This window comes from Bos javanicus, chromosome 10 (genome assembly GCF_032452875.1).
Source record: "Bos javanicus breed banteng chromosome 10, ARS-OSU_banteng_1.0, whole genome shotgun sequence".
NCBI classification, from domain to species: Eukaryota; Metazoa; Chordata; class Mammalia; order Artiodactyla; family Bovidae; genus Bos; species Bos javanicus.
Window position 1 is genome coordinate 15,902,606 of NC_083877.1, and position 16,418 is coordinate 15,919,023.

The following is a 16,418-nucleotide window of genomic DNA, read 5'->3' on the forward strand; positions in this document are numbered from 1 at the left end:
TGCATATGCATTGTGTACCCAAAGTGCCTTTCTGGACACACAGTACGTACACAGTTGTGTATATTTATTGTTACACAAAGTGCCTTTGTGGACACATATACACAGGTTTTATGTAGGTGCTGTCCCCTTGGGCTGATTCAATCAGCTGCTAGGTCACACGGCTCCTATTGTTAAATCAGTCCCCATAAACAGGTAACCCTCACTGATTTGATCAACATGCTTGTGTCATGTGACACCTACATATTACACCAGCCCCTAAAACATGTGACTCCCATTGATTAAATCAGCTCCATTAAATATCCTGACCCCCACTAAATCAATCATCCTTCTTAAATCTCCTGGCATCCATTTTACCAATCAAACCCCTTAGGTTTCCTGACCTCCATTAAATCCGTCTGCCTTCTTAACTCTCCAGACACCCATTAAGTCATTCTGCTTTCTTAATTCTCCTGTACCCCATTAAGTCAATGGGTCTTCTTCTTTTTCTTAAGATTTCCTAAATAACAAAACATTTGAGATTTGAGACTAATGGGAAATTTTAAGTAATGGGAATTGAACTCTCATCAGGGTCTTCTGGGAAATCAGAAGCACCATCCCCTTCTGCAGCTCAATGTTTCTCCAGTTTAATAATCCATTCTTTCTCTGGATGCCATTGGTCTGCTGGTCACAGATATAGCAGCGAGGGGTGGTGTGAGAAAGCTGCAGCATGCAGAGCTCACAGAATAATCCTGCAATTGGTGATAACTGGGTTTTGGAAGGTCTGGTGACAGAGGAAACACTTGAATGGTATTTCCTCCTGGTCGCTTCCCACTTCGTAGTTTTTGCCCTCTTAGACGCCACAGAGATGCTCATCAAGTTCGTGTTCAATCTGCCACCCATGCTTATGATCTGAACGGTCATGGAGGAATTTACAGCAGTCTGCGAAGCTGCAAAAACCAATCTCCTCATAGTCCTTAACAAATGTCGAGCTGGTAATCCCAGCACATGGAGATGCTGGGGAGCTCGGATGGGGCCCTTCCTCACCATTCAGGAGGAAGCAGTGCCCATAGATGTATCCTTGGGCTTCATGTATTTCTGGCAATTATTAACTATTAGATCTTATTAGATCTAATGATTATTAGATTAAACCACCCAAAAGATCATCTTCCTTGCCCCTCAGCTCCTCCTGGATCTTCTGGCTGTGCTCAAAGATGGTTTGTGCATCATGCTCCTTCTCTGTGTCTAGCATGGACAGCAGTGGCCCCCATATCCTCTGGCCCTATGGGTTTCGCTGGGCGAGTGGACTTGTAGACCACGCCCAGACACTTGGGCTTGTTCTCCTCCTCCTCGCTACTCTGGTCACCGTATGCCACCTCTGTCTACCACTGCCACGGGCCTTCTGTATCATGGGACTGTGGGGAGCTTGCTTCTTTTCCAGGCGAACCACAGTGTTCTCTTCGTCACTGCAGCTGTTGTCTCTGGACTCTTGGTTGCAGATGGGGCACTTCCTGCAGCCACTTTTTGCCCAGGCTTTTTTGAAAAGAAAGATCTTTTTCACAACTTGTCTGTCCTCTTTCCTGGGGAAAGTTGCTCTGACATTTTAAGAGTCTTGAGCTCAGAAACGGCTGTGGTCTGCCGGGTGGCGTGGGCCTGTTCATCACTGCACTGTTGAGTGCTCGACTGTGAATTCGTGCAAAATCTGTGGCCACAGGTGTTCTTAGTCTCCTGACAAACCTTAAAAAAAAAAAAAAAAAGCCCCCTTAAATCATGCGACTGCCTTTGATTCAATCAATCCCCTTAAATCAGCCTGGGAAGGGGGCTGTCCTTCTTCAGGGGTGCTTGGGTAGAGTATGCTGCTGCTGCTGCTGCTGCGTTGCTTCAGTCGTGTCTGACTCTATGTGACCCCATAGACGGCAGCCAACCAGGCTTCCCATCCCTGGGATTCTCCACGAAAGAACACTGGAGTGGGTTGCCATTTCCTTCTCCAATGCATGAAAGTGAAAAGTGAAAGTGAAGTCGCTCAGTCGTGTCCGACTCTTAGTGACCCCATGGACTGCAGCCTACCAGGGTCCTCCGTCCACGGGATTTTCCAGGCAAGAGTACTGGAGTGGGGTGCCATTGCCTTCTCCGGGGTAGAGTATAGTTGATGAATAATATCACATTAGTTTCAGGTGTTTGCAAAGTGATTCAGTAATACTTATACATGTATCTATTCTTTTTCAAGTTTTTTCCCATTTAGGTTTTTACAGAATGCTGAGCAGAGTTCCCTGTGCTATAGGGTAGGTCCTTGGAGGTTATCTATTTTGTTTTAGTGCTTGTTTTGGTTATCTATTTTTAATATTGTGGTATGTGTATATCAATCCCAGTCTCCCAATTTATCTTTCCCCTTTGGTTAACCTTTGGTAACCATAGGTTTGCTTTCTAAGTCTCTGAGTCTGTTTTATAAATTAGATTCACTTGTATAATTTTGATAGCTTACAGTGAATGGGGTCAGATTCCTGATGTCCAAAGAAGAAAATTTAGCTTGAGGATCAGAGACCAGGCTTGACCACTCAGGGCTCTGGTATGGCAGAAGTTTTATTACAGTGAAAAAGGACAGAGAAGGCTTCTGACAGACATCGGAAGGCGGCACAGAGTGCACCCCTCGCTCTTCTTAGCAAGGCCTCATATACTTTTACCAGACCCACTCCCACAATATGCATCTTAAATTAACAAGATTAGGATCAACAATAGAAAGATCTTACCAGACCCTATTTGGAACAACAGACTGGTTCCAAATAGGGAAAGGAGTACGTCATGGCTGTATATCGTCACCCTGCTTATTTAACTTATACGCAGAGTACATTATGAGAAACGCTGGGCTGGAGGAAGCACAAACTGGAATCAAGATTGCCGGGAGAAATATCAATAACTTCAGATATGCAGATGACACCACCCTTATGGCAGAAAGTGAAGAATAACTAAAAAGCCTCTTGATGAAGGTGAAAGAGGAGAGTGAAAGAGTTGGCTTAAAGCTCAACATTCAGAAAACGAAGATCATGGCGTCTGGTCCCATCACTTCATGGCAAATAGATGGGGAAACAATGGAAACAATGCCTGACTATTTTTTTGGGCTCCAAAATCACTGCAGATGGTGACTCCACCCATGAAATTAAAAGACGCTTACCCCTCAGAAGTAAAGTTATAACCAACCTAGATAGCATATTCAAAAGCAGAAATATTACTTTGCCAACAAAGGTCGATCTAGTCAAGGCTATGGGTTTTCCAGTAGTCATGTATGGATGTGAAAGTTGGACTGTGAAGAAGGCTGAGAGCCAAAGAATTGATGCTTTTGAACTGTGGTGTTGGAGAAGACCCTTGAGAGTCCCTTGGACTGCAAGGAGATCCAACCAGTCCATTCTGAAGAAGATCAGCCCTGGGATTTCTTTGGAAGGAATGATGCTAAAGCTGAAGCTCCAGTACTTTGGCCACCTCATGAGAAGTGTTGACTCATTGGAAAAGACTGTGATGCTGGGAGGGATTAGGGGCAGGAGGAGAAGGGGACGACAGAGGATGAGATGGCTGGATGGCATTACCGACTCGATGGAGATGAGCTTGAGTGAATTCCAGAAGTTGGTGATGGACAGGGAGGCTTGGCGTGCTGCCATTCATGGGGTTGCAAAGAGTTGGACATGACTGAGCGTCTAAACTGAACTGAACTGAGGACAGTAAAAATGTTGCTGCTATTTATGTCAGAGTGCTCTGTCTGTGTTTTCCTCTAAGAGTTTTATAGTGTCATATCTTACATTTAGGTCTTTAATCCATTTTGAGTTTTTTTTTTGTGTGTGAGTGGAGAGGCTTCCCTGGTGGCTCAGATGGTAAAGCATCTGCCTGAAGTGCAGGAGACCTGGGTTTGATCCCTGGGTCGGGAAGATCCCCTGGAGAAGGAAATGGCAACCCACTCCAGTACTCTTGCCTGGAAAATTCCATGGACAGAGGAGCCTTGTAGGCTACAGTCCATGGGGTCGCAAAGAGGTGGACATGACTGAGCAACTTCACTTCACTTTTTGTGAGTGGTGTAAGATAACAGTCCAATTTCATTGCCCTGTATGTGTTTATCCAGTTTTTCTCAATACCATTTATTGAAGAAACTGTCTTATCTGCATTGGAGGCCTTTGGCTCCCTTGTCAAATACTAGCTGACCATGTAAGCTGGGGTTAGTTTTGAGCTCTGTTCTTAGTATATGTGTCTGTTTTTATGCCAGTACTGTACTGTTTTTATTACTGTAGCTTTGTAGTGTAGTTGGAAATCAGGAAGTGTGTGAGTGAGTGACAGTTGCTCAGTCGTGTCTGACTCTTTGCGACCCCATGGGCTATACGGTCCATGGAATTCTCCAGGCCAGAATACTGGAGTGGGTAGCTGTTCCCTTCTCCAGGGAATCTTCCCAACCCAGGGATCGAGCCCAGGTCTCCCACATTGCAGGCAGATTCTTTACCAGCTGAAGGAAGCCTGGAAGTGTGTGATACTGCCAGCTTTGTTCTTTTTTCTCAGGATTACTTTGGCTATTTGGGGTCATTTGTGCTTCACTATAAATGTTAGGATTTTTTTCTATTTCTGTGGAGAATACTATTGATATTTTGATGGAGACTGCATTGAATCTGTAGCCATTTTAGTAATATTAATTCTTCTGATCCATGAGTACAGATATTTTTCTATTTGTTCTGTCTTTTATTTCTTTTCAGTAGTCTTACAGTTTTTGTTGTGCAGATCTTTCACTTCTTTGGTTAAATTTTTTCCTAAGTATTTTATTGTTTTGATGCTATTGTGAAAGGGATATTTTTGTTTCCTTTCATATATTTTATCCTTAGTGAATAGACATAAAACTGACTTCTGCTTATTGATGTTGTATGGTGCAACTTTACTGACATCATTGATTAGTTTTAACAGTTGTTTTGCTAGAGTCTTTGGGATTATCTATATACAAGATCATATCACCTGCCTTTCTGTACAAGTAATACTTACTGAAAGGGTAAGTTTTACTTAATCTTCCCAATTTAGATGCCTGTCATTTCTTTGTCTTAATTACTCTAGCAGGGCTTCCAATACTATATTGAGTAAGAATGGTGAAAATGGACATCTTTGTCTTATTCCTGATCTTAGAAGGAAAACTTTCAATCTTTCTCCATTGAGTATAATGCTAGCTATGCATTTGCTATATATGACCTTTATTATGTTTAGTTATATTCCCTCAGTACCCAATCTGCTAAGGGTTTTTATCATGAAAGGATGTTGTATTTTGTCAAATGGTTTTTCTGCATCTGTTGAGATGATCATGTGATAAAATATTTTGTTTCATTACTATGTGTTGCATTTATCGATTTGCGTATGTTGAACCATCCTTGCATACAGGCATAAATCTCACTTGGTTGTGGTGTATAATCCTTAAGTGTTTTTTAATTCAGTTTGCTGACACTATGTTGAAACTTTCTGTTCCTGTATTCATCAAGGATATTGATCTATAGTTTTCATTTCTTGTGGGGTCCTTATCTGGCTTTGGTTTCAAGGTAATCTTGGCCTCATAGAATGACTGTGGAAGTATTCCCTTCTCAAAATTTTGTAAGAGTTTGAGAAGGACTGATGATGAGAAATCAGAAAAATCTCTCTGTTGCACATGCTGAGGAAAGGCCATATAAGGACATAGTAACAAGGCAGCCATCTGCAGGATAGGAAGAGAGTATTCACTGGAAACCAAAATGGCTTAACTTTGATCTTGGACTTCCAGCTTCCATCAGTTCCGTTTAGTCTCTCAGTCGTGTCCGACTCTTTGCGACCCCATGAATTGCAGCACACCAGGCCTCCCTGTCCATCACCAACTCCCGGAGTTCACCCAAACTCATGTGGATCGAGTTGGTGATGCCATCCAGCTATCTCATCCTCTGTCGCCCCCTTCTCCTCCTGCCCTCAATGTCTCCCAGGATCAGGGTCTTTTCCAATGAGTCAACTCTTCACATAAGGTGGCCAAGGTATTGGAGTTTCAGCCTCAGCATCAGTCCTTCCAATGAACACCCAGGACTGATCTCCTTTAGGATGGACTGGTTGGATCTCCTTGCAGTCCAAGGGACTCTCAAGAGTCTTCTCCAACACCACAGTTCAAAAGCATCAATTCTTCGGCGCTCAGCTTTCTTCACAGTCCAACTCTCACACCCATACATGACCACTGGAAAAACCATAGCCTTGACTAGACGGACATTTGTTGGCAAAGTAACATCTCTGCTTTTGAATATGCTATCTAGGTTGATAGTAACTTTCCTTCCAAGGGGTAAGCGTCTTTTAATTTCATGGGTGGAGTCACCATCTGCAGTGATTTTGGAGCCCCCAAAAATAAAGTCTGACACTGTTTCCACTGTTTCCCCATCTATTTCCCATGAAGTGATGGGACTGGATGCCATGATCTCCATTTTCTGAATGTTGAGCTTTAAGCCAACTTTTTCACTCTCCACTTTCACTTTCATCAAGAGGCTTTTTAGTTATTCTTCACTTTCTGCCATAAGGGTGGTGTCATCTGCATATCTGAGTTATTGATATTTCTCCCGGCAATCTTGGTTCCAGCTTGTGCTTCTTCCAGTCCAGCGTTTCTCATGATGTACTCTGCATATTAGTTAAATAAGCAGGGTGACAATATACAGCCTTGACGTACTCCTTTTCCTATTTGGAACCAGTCTGTTCCATGTCCAGTTCTAACTGTTGCTTCCTGACCTGCATACAGATTTCTCAAGAGGCAGGTCATGTGGTCTGGTATTCCCATCTCTTTCAGAATTTTCCACAGTTTCTTGTGATCCACACAGTCAAAGGCTTTGGCATAGTCAATAAAGCAGAAATAGATGTTTTTTCTGGAAATTTCTTGCTTTTTCCATGATCCAGCAGATGGTGGCAATTTGATCTCTGGTATCCTCTGCCTTTTCTAAAACCACCTTGAACATCAGGAAGTTCATGGTTTGCGTATTGCTGAAGCCTGGCTTGGAGAATCTTGAGCATTACTTTACTAGCATGTGAGATGAGTGCAATTGTGCGGTAGTTTGAACATTCTTTGGCATTGCCTTTCTTTGAGATTGGAATGAAAACTGACTGTTTCCAGTCCTGATTCCAAAGCTGAATTTTCCAAATTTGCTGGCATATTTGGGGCAGCACTTTCAAAGCATCATCTTTCAGGATTTGAAATAGCTCAACTGAATTCCATCACCTCCACTAACTTTGTTCATAGTGATGCTTTTTAAGGCCCACTTGACTTCACATTCCAGGATGTCTGGCTCTAGGAGAGTGATCACACCATCATGATTATCTGGGTCGTGAAGCTCTTTTTTGTACAGTTTTTCTGTGTATTCTTGCAACTTCTTAATATCTTCTGCTTCTGTTAGGTCCATACCATTTCTGTCCTTTATCGAGCCCATCTTTACATGAAATGTTCCCTTGGTATCTCTAATTTTGTTGAAGAGATCTCTAGTCTTTCCCATTCTGTCGTTTTCCCTCTATTTCTTTGCACTGATCTCCAAGGAAGGCTTTCTTATCTCTCCTTGCTATTCTTTGGAACTCTGCATTCAAATGGGAATATCTTTCCTTTTCTCCTTTGCTTTTTGCTTCTCTTCTTTTCAAAGCTATTTGTAAGGCCTCCTCAGAGAGCCATTTTGCTTTTTTTGCATTTCTTTTCCATGGGGATGGTCTTGATCCCTGTCTCCTGTACAATGTCAGGAACCTCTGTCCATAGTTCATCAGGCACTCTATCTATCAGATCTAGTCCCTTAAGTCTATTTCTCATTTCCACTGTATAATCATAAAGGATTTGATTTAAGTCATACCTGAATGGTCTAGTGGTTTTCCTTACTTTCTTCAATTTCAGTCTGAATTTGGCAATAAGGAGTTCATGATCTGAGGCACAGTCAGCTCCCGGTCTTGTTTTTGCTGACTGTATAGAGCTTCTCCATCTTTGGCTGCAAAGAATATAATCAGTCTGATTTTGGTGTTGACCATCTGGTGATGTCCATCTGTAGAGTTGTCTCTTGTGTTGTTGGAAGAGGGTTTTGCTATGACCAGTGCGTTCTCTTGGTAAAACTCTATTAGCCTTTGCCCTGCTTCATTCTGTACTCCAAGGCCGAATTTGCCTGTTACTCCAGGTGTTTCTTGACTTCCTACTTTTGCATTGCAGTTCCCTATAATGAAAAGGACATCTTTTTTGGGTGTTAGTTCTAAAAGGTGTTGTAGGTCTTCATAGAACTGTTCAGTTTCAGCTTCTTCAGCATTACTGGTTGGGGCATAGCCTTGGATTACTGTGATATTGAATGGTTTGCCTTGGAAACGAACAGAGATCATTCTGTTGTTTTTGAGATTGCATCCAAGTACTGCATTTCAGACTCTCTTGTTGACCATGATGGCTACTCCATTTCTTCTAAGGGATTCCTGCCCACAGTAGTAAATATAATGGTCATCTGAGTTAAATTCACCCTTTCCAGCTTCCATAGCTGTGGGGAAATAAATGCCTGCTGTTTAAGTTGTCCAGTCTATAGTATTTTGTTATGGCAGCCTCAGGAGACTGAGTAATACAGGTAATACTCCCATTTCTTCTTTGTCACCCTCTCTGCATTGAGATATCTCAGAAAGCAGAGAGGCTTGGTTTTATATATAGTTATGTCCCTAGAACCTAGCAAACGGCCTGACATACCACTGCACCCAAATAAATACATCAACATTTGAAGTTTGCCATTCATACCTGGCAAGACAAACAGTATGAAGTAAAAATGCATACTTCATCCTGGCCTGTGCAATTAATTAATTTATTCCTTCACATTATTCAGCTTGTCGATATTTATCGAATTCCTCCTATGTGCCAGACAGATAACACTCAATATATGTTAATTCCCCTCCTGGTAAAATGGACTTGGTGTCTATCTAACTTTACTGGAACTCTAAAAGGAGCCAATTATCCTGCCCTCTCCCCGGGCGTCTGATAGAACTCAGCATATCCATCATAGCTATAGGAATATCACTAGCAGGCAAGGCTAGCTGAATTAGACCAGCAGTGTTTAAAGTTTAGCAAGAAAGCTTTCTGCAAATGTCAACACTACCGTTCCATTCCCAGCAAACCAGTGTCCCAATCAGCAGGGCTGCGGATTCCAGTTTATTGAGTAATGCTGTAGAGAAGTCCTGACAACACAATCAAGTTCTCTAGATGAGGGATACCAGAAGGCAGAAGGTGGGGAACAACCATCACGGCACCTATTACATGCAACGTGCAGGATTTGCAGCTTCAGTTATGTCACCTCTGATCCTCATGAAAATGCTGATGGAGGGAGAGATGAGGCTAGCTTCAGCTGAGTGTAGGGAAATTAAATGAATAGTCTTGTTTAGGCTTCAGAGACAAAGCAGGGCAGGCCTCTGACCTTGCTTCTAACCTGCCTGGACACTGCCCTGACTGGGAGTGACTGCCTGCTGTGAGTGCAAGACTTGCAGCACCAGAGTTAAGATGGGTGAGGAATCTTGAGATTGTTGAGACCCTGGCGGGGCCTTGGCCAACCAAGCCCCAGGCTTAACTACATTCCAAGTTTTACACAACAAAACAAACAGCATTAACATGAAACCAGGCGTGCATTTTGGTGACAGATTGATGATGCCATCAGTTTGCCTCTGTCCTGGGATTAGAAGCAGGAACCCTGAACTGCAATCTTGGAAGTCTCACCCGCAGAGCGGACATGCTGCCTGGGACTCTTTCCCAAATGGGACTTCAGATGTGCTGTGACACAGGACTTCCCAGTGCTATTTGAGTCTGGATGTTGGTCAAAACCCAATTTGGTGATGTATTCTCTGCTCTTTCTATTCCTCTTTTCTTTTAATGTTAGTGTTGCAGGAAGAGGGAGCCCTTCCAGGGCCCGAAACTGGGCTCTTGTCTAACACTTGGAAATGAATTGTCGGAGGAGACACATGTGCTGACAAAGCAAGAGATTTTACTGGGAAAGGGCACCCGGGTGGAAAGCAGTAGGGTAAGGGAACCCAGGAGAACTGCTCTGCCGCGTGGCTCGCAGTCTCGGGTTTTATGGTGATGGGATTAGTTTCTGGGTGGTCTTTGGCCAATCATTCTAATTCAGAGTCTTTCCTGGTGGCGCACACATTGCTCAGCCAAGATGGATGCTAGTGAGAGGGATTCTGGAAAGTGGACAGACACGTGGTGTCTCCTTTAGACCTTTCCGGAACTCTTCTGGTTGGGGGTGGCTTATTAGTTCCGTATTAGTTATCAGGATCTCCTGTCATAAAACAACTCATGCAAATGGTTACTATGGTACCTGGCCAGGGTAGGCGGTTTCAATCAGTATGCTTCCCCTAACATTAGTATGTTGAAAGGAAGCTAGAAAATTCTCTAATAAATATCTGTATTATTTATTTGCATGTAAAAGTGGCTTATTTTGTTAACAAATCCTTTGAACCTGAGACAAAACTTTCAGGCAAAACATTGAGGCCAGTTGGGGGGGGTCTTCCCTTCAACTTCTTAGGGTGGGTGGGGCTTCAGAGGCCAGTCACAGGAAAAGAAGAGAGCCATGCTTTTGCCCAGGTGTCCTAGGACCCTGATCTCCCTCTTCAATTCTCCTCCAAGACCACGTGTAGGGATGTAACAATTTTAGAAATCTTCAGCTGAAGGAGGAAAACGTTTCCTTGTCTTTTAATGGGGGAGTTCTTAGGGTGTTTGCCTATTGGAATGCTGGGGTAGCACCTGGTGGCTTGATGAGATTTTAAAATGAAGTTGCTAATGGAAATTACACACTGGGAATTACACAGTTTCCAGAGCAATTGCTTAGTGAGTGCTCGTGCTGGGAGATTGGGAGTGTGGCTCCAGCTTGTCACAGCTGTGCACAGAAGGTACTGAGGCCAGGCATGGCTGATACGGTACAGAAGGGTCTTCTTGCAGAGTTGGCTCTGCACAGGAAGTGGAGCCAAGGAGGAGCCAAGGTAAATGTATAAAACCAGATGCAAAGGGACTTCCCAGGTGGTACAGTGGTTAAGACTCCATTCTCCCAGCGCAGGAGGTGTGGATTCAATCCCTGGTTGGGGAACTCCCACATACCACAACTAAGAGTTCCCATGCCACAACTAAAGATTCCTTATGCCACAGCTAAGATCTGGCACAGCCCAATAAATTAATTTTTTAAAAGTTCGGATGGAAAAGACACATTCCCTGAGCTAGCTATCAGTCCCTGGGTGGAGATCTGAAGACATTTCATCTTGAACACAGGCAGGCAGCTGTATGCTAAAGCCTGGTTCCAGATTCCTGGGCAGAGCCGGAGAACCTGGAGGCAGCAAGTTCCTCATTTTGATCGTCCTTCATCCCTGAGACAGTGGGGGATTGGGAGAGAGACACTACAATAGGGAGCGCCGCATGTGTGGGGAGGTCTGGAGCATGGCTAGGGTGAGAAGGGCTGGAAGGTGAGAACTGAGACTGGAAAGAGCAGTAAGTACCTGCCTTATAAGTGACCTTAGTCTCGGGTTACATCTGTCTCATCTCCTTTCAACCTCAAAAGTGCAGCTATTGGGACTTCCCTGGTGACTCAGTGGTTAAGACTCTGTGCTCCCAATGCAGAGGGCCTGGATTCCATCCCTGGTCAGGGAGCTACATCCCGCACGCTGCAACTAAGACCCAGCACAACCAAATAAATTATGGTGTTTTTTTTTTTTTTAATGTCTTGTTGGGCAGTAGATTCTATGGTTGCCCTACTAATAAGCCATTGTGAAATGTATGCTCTTTATCCTAACACTGATGAGAACAATTGTAGGGTGTTTTTTTTTTTTTTTAAATTGTAGGGTTTTAAGTGAAGAGAATTACACAATCAGATTTGAGAGAGAGAGAGAGTGTGTGTGTGTGTGTGTGTGTTGGGGGGTTGTAAGGATTGCTTAGTGAGAATTTTTTTGAGCTAACACATTCATACAGGTCAAAATGTTAAAAGACCGAGAATTCTCCCTTCCATCCTTGCCCTCCTCTCATCCACCCGTCCACTGACCCCCATGACTTAATTTTCCTCCCTAAAAGCAAATCATGTTACCAGTTTCTTCTGCGTCCTTTCAGAGGTATTGAATGCATATACAACAGACCATCTTTGTCTTTTGTTTCTATCATTTTCTCTCTAATTCTCTATTTTCTTTTAATTTTCTGATTTCCCTTTTTTCTCTTGCTTTCTCTTAATGACTTTTGCTGTGACTTCTTCTTTGTCTTTGGACGTGGGGTATCTTTTTTGGTAAGTTCCTCCTGTAGATGGTTGTTCAACAGTGAGTTGTGATTTTGGTACTCTCAGAGGAGGAGATGAGTACACATCCTTCTACTCCAACATCTTGAACCAGAAATCTCTTACTGATTTTCTGACAGTAAGTTTTTCTCCTTCAGATTTTAGACTTCTTTTTAAGAATGAAGATTAAACTTTTTTTTTTTTCCTTCCACTTCTTCCCTGAGCTCTGTCAGCTCAGGATTCATTTCCTCCTATTGTTTCCATCTCTTTCCTGAGGTATCTTCACTATGTTTTCTTAATTTTCTGGCTAGAATTTTCATGTGCTCTGTGGCAATATTTTTTTTGATGCTCCTTTGCCTTGCTGTTGTTTGCTCTTTTTTCTCCCTCCTCTTTTCTTATCAAATCTTTGTTTAGATGATTCATCATTAGAGCAGGTGATTTCTTTTTCCCTTTCCCATGGACCTTCTGTCTGAGAGTGGCCAAGGCTGCCTTCTAGGTGGTCTGAGTTTTCCTTATGACCCAGGGTTAATGTTAGCAACCACAGCCTGAATTGTCTCCAGCCAGTGGTGGTGCTTTTCCCAGTGTAAAGCCTCTCCTCCCCTATTGCCACAGAGACAGATCACTTCCTGCAAACAGCTTGCCTGCACGATGCCTCACTTAGTCCTGGGCCAGCAGAACTCAAGCCACCAGCAAGTGCGCCTGCTTCCTGCTCTTGCAAACGAGGGCTTTCCGTAGTGTGCCTCTAGGTGTGCCCTCTGCCTTCCGTTGAGTGTTTTGCAGGTTGTCCCTGAGACTCTGCAGCAAACTGTCCTCACTCCACTTCCTCTGCTTTTTTTTTTCTGCTGTGCCATGCATCTTGCAAGATCCTAGTTCCCTGACCAGGAATTGAACCTGGTAAAAGCATGGAGACCTAACTATTGGACCACCAGGGAATTACCTGAGTGCCTCTGATTTGGCGGCAGCTCTTCTACCTATTTTGTGTTTTAAGCATCTCCTACTTGCACTCAAAATGGAGTTTTTCCTTTCTCAGTTCCTTTTCACTTTAAGATTGTTTCCAGTAATCGAAAGGAGGATTGCTAACTGGACGCCATCTTCAAATCAGAAGTTCTCAGCACAGAAAGCCTATGCTGTCTGTGGCTTCGGAACAGACTGAGGCAGAAAGCTTGCAGGTTGGTAGACCGGCGATCATAGAAAAAGCAAGAGAATTCCAGAAAAACGTCTACTTCTGCTTCAATGACTATACTAAAGTCTTTGACTGTGTAGATCACAACAAACTGTGGAAAATTCTTTTATGTGATAGGAATACCAGACCACCTTACCTGCCTTCTGCAAAACCTGTATGCAGGTCAAGAAACAACAGTTAAAAATGGACATGGAACAATGGACTGGTTCCAAATTGGGAAAGGAGTTCATCAAGACTGTATATTGTCACCCTGTTTATTTAACTTACATATAGTATACATCATGCGAAATTCTGGGCTGGATGAAGCACAACCTGAAATCAAGATTGCTAGGAGAAATATCAATAACCTCAGATATGCAGATGACACCACCCTTACGGTAGAAAACAACAAAGAACTAAAGAGCCTTTTGATGAAGGTGAAAGAGGAGAGTGAAAAAGCTGGCTTAAAACTCAGCATTCAAAAAATGAAGATCATGGCATCCAGTCCCATCACTTCATGGCAAATAGATGGGGAAACAATGAAAACAGTGACAGACTTTAGATTCTCAGGCTCCAGAATCACTGTGGATGATAACTGCAGCCACGAAATAAGACACTTGCTCCTTGGAAGAGAAGCCATGACAAACCTAGATAATGTATTAGAAAGCAGAGACATTACTTTGCTGACAAACGTCCATATAGTCAAAGCTATGGTTATTCAAGTAGTCATGTATGGATGTGAGAGTTGGACCATAAAGAAAGACGAGCACTGAAGAATTGATGCTTTTGAACTATGGTGTTGGAGAAGACTCTTGAGAGTCCCTTGGACTGCAAGGAGATCAAACCAGTCAGTCCTAAAGGAAATCAACCCTGAATATTCATTGGAAGGACTGATGCTGAATCTGAAGCTCCAATACTTTGACCACCTGACGTGAAGAGCCGACTCATTGTAAAAGACCCTGATGCTGGGCAAGACTGAAGGCAGGAGGAGAAGAGGGCAACAGAGAATGAGATGGCTGGATGGCATCACCATATCAATGGACATGAATCTGAGCAAGCTCCGGGAGATGGTGAAGGACAAGGAAGCCTGGCGTGCTGCAGTCCAAGGGGTCAGGAAGAGTTGGACACGACTGAGTGACTGAACAACAACAATGACAAGACCAGTGAGGAGATTGCTTCTGCTCTGGGGAGTTGGTGCCAGGCAGGAAGAGAAGTGGATTGGAGACAAACGGGGGGTGTGTTGATAGCTTTTACTGGCTGATTAGATGTTGGAGGAGGGGTGGTGGAGAGGGCCAGGAGGAGGTGGACTATTTCAGGGCAGGCTATGGGAAGCTGTGACGTAACCATTAGAAGGACTGACAGTGAAGCTGAAACTCTAATACTTTGGCCACCTGATGCAAAGAACTGACTCATTTGAAAAGACCCTGATGCTGGGAAAGATTGAAGGCAGGAGGAGAAGGGGACGACAGAGGATGAGATGGTTGGATGGCATCACCAACTCAATGGACATGAGTTTGGGTAAACTCTAGGAGTTGGCAATGGACAGGGAGGCCTGGCGTGCTGCAGTCCCTGGGGTCGCAAGGAGTCGGACAGGACTGAGTGACTGAACTGAACTGAATGTGGAGTTGGGTTTCTTCTGCAGCTTGCTGCTGTGTCCCAAGCCAACTCTGTTTAGGCTGGCCTTCTGGGAAGGGCATAGGGGGTCCTAACGGGACAGTGAGCTCCCTACTGCTTCCCTGGAAGGTCCTCTGTAAGTATCTGGATTAAAGTCTGATGGAGACCTCCAGGAAGACCTGAGGCAACCAGAATCAGAGTTCTTGCCACTTCAAGATTCCTGTCTCATTCACCAAGTCTCACTGATGATGAGACCTGAAAACAGGCTTTGCAAGATTAAAAACAAACAAACAAAAAACCTGGGCATAAAATGCTCTGTAAAGTTATTGATATCCCAGTGTTTCCTGCCAAGCTCTGCCTAAGGAACATAGATTCCTGATTTTCCCCAGGGTGGAAGGGAGGGCCAGTTAGAGGTCTTAGAGCCCACCCCTGTCTCCTGCCTCCAGAAATGCTTTCTTGGGTAATGAAACTGAGGTGGGGGGGGGAGGGGAATGAACAAAGAACATTGTCTTTCTCTAGGATTCTCCAGAGCAAAAAGATCAATTTTTTTTCTTTGATCAGAATGTGATAAGTCCTGGGGATTTTCTTTGTTTTTTCCCTTAATGTGGTCAGGGTTGAGAACCAAGGGCTACACAGTCTCAGAGGTGGTCAGAGTTCAAAGTAAGAAATATGCTGGCCCTGGGCCTGTCCACCCCTATCCAGCAACACAACAGTCTGACTGTGTCCGGATGAAATGTCTCCAGTTCTGCTCACTGGGGACAGATTGGTGGCTGCTGTCAATCAGGCAGGTAATGTGTCTTTTGTATCTGGTTAACACTTCTACCTTGGCTCCTCCTCTGATATGTTTCTTGACCCAGCTTATGTGGTTACAGCAGGGCTGGCATCAATACCTTCTGTACACCATTTGATAACTTAGAGCCTCACTCCCAGTCTAAAAAGGCTCTTCCCTATTAGCAATTTATTTGGAAAGTCTCCAGCCATTCCTAAGCTAGTTATTAGGCTTCATAAGGATTTATTTTAGCAAAAATAATCTGGAAACATTGACTTTCTTCCCCTAAAAAATCCAGTCTGTGCTCTGCTCTACAGTGGAATGTTATACTATCATTTAAAATGGGGTTTATATAAGATAATGTATTTAGAGAGGGTTTTAAAATGTGGGAGAATGCTTACCATATTGCAAAAAAAAAAAAAAAAGCAGGCTACACAACTGTTATGATTTCAAGTCTGTTAAAGATATGTGTGATAGAGTGAAAGGAGACTTGTCACCCTGCTCTTGCCATCGCCCCACACCCACCCCTATTTCTCTTCCAAGCAATTAAAGCCATATGCTTTTTTGTCAAGTTAATGAAGGATATCTTGTCATCTAACCTTGACAGGGAGAAGGTAAATGTTCTCTTGGGCTAATAAGGTCAGGGTGTTTGCTCACA

General features: G+C 43.6%; 1 pseudogene; it reads right to left on the bottom strand.

The window, feature by feature from the left end:
- Positions 1 to 538: 538 nt before the first annotated feature.
- Positions 539 to 1,578, bottom strand: LOC133255289 (E3 ubiquitin-protein ligase RNF113A-like; annotated as a pseudogene).
- Between the last annotated feature and the right edge of the window lie 14,840 nt (positions 1,579 to 16,418).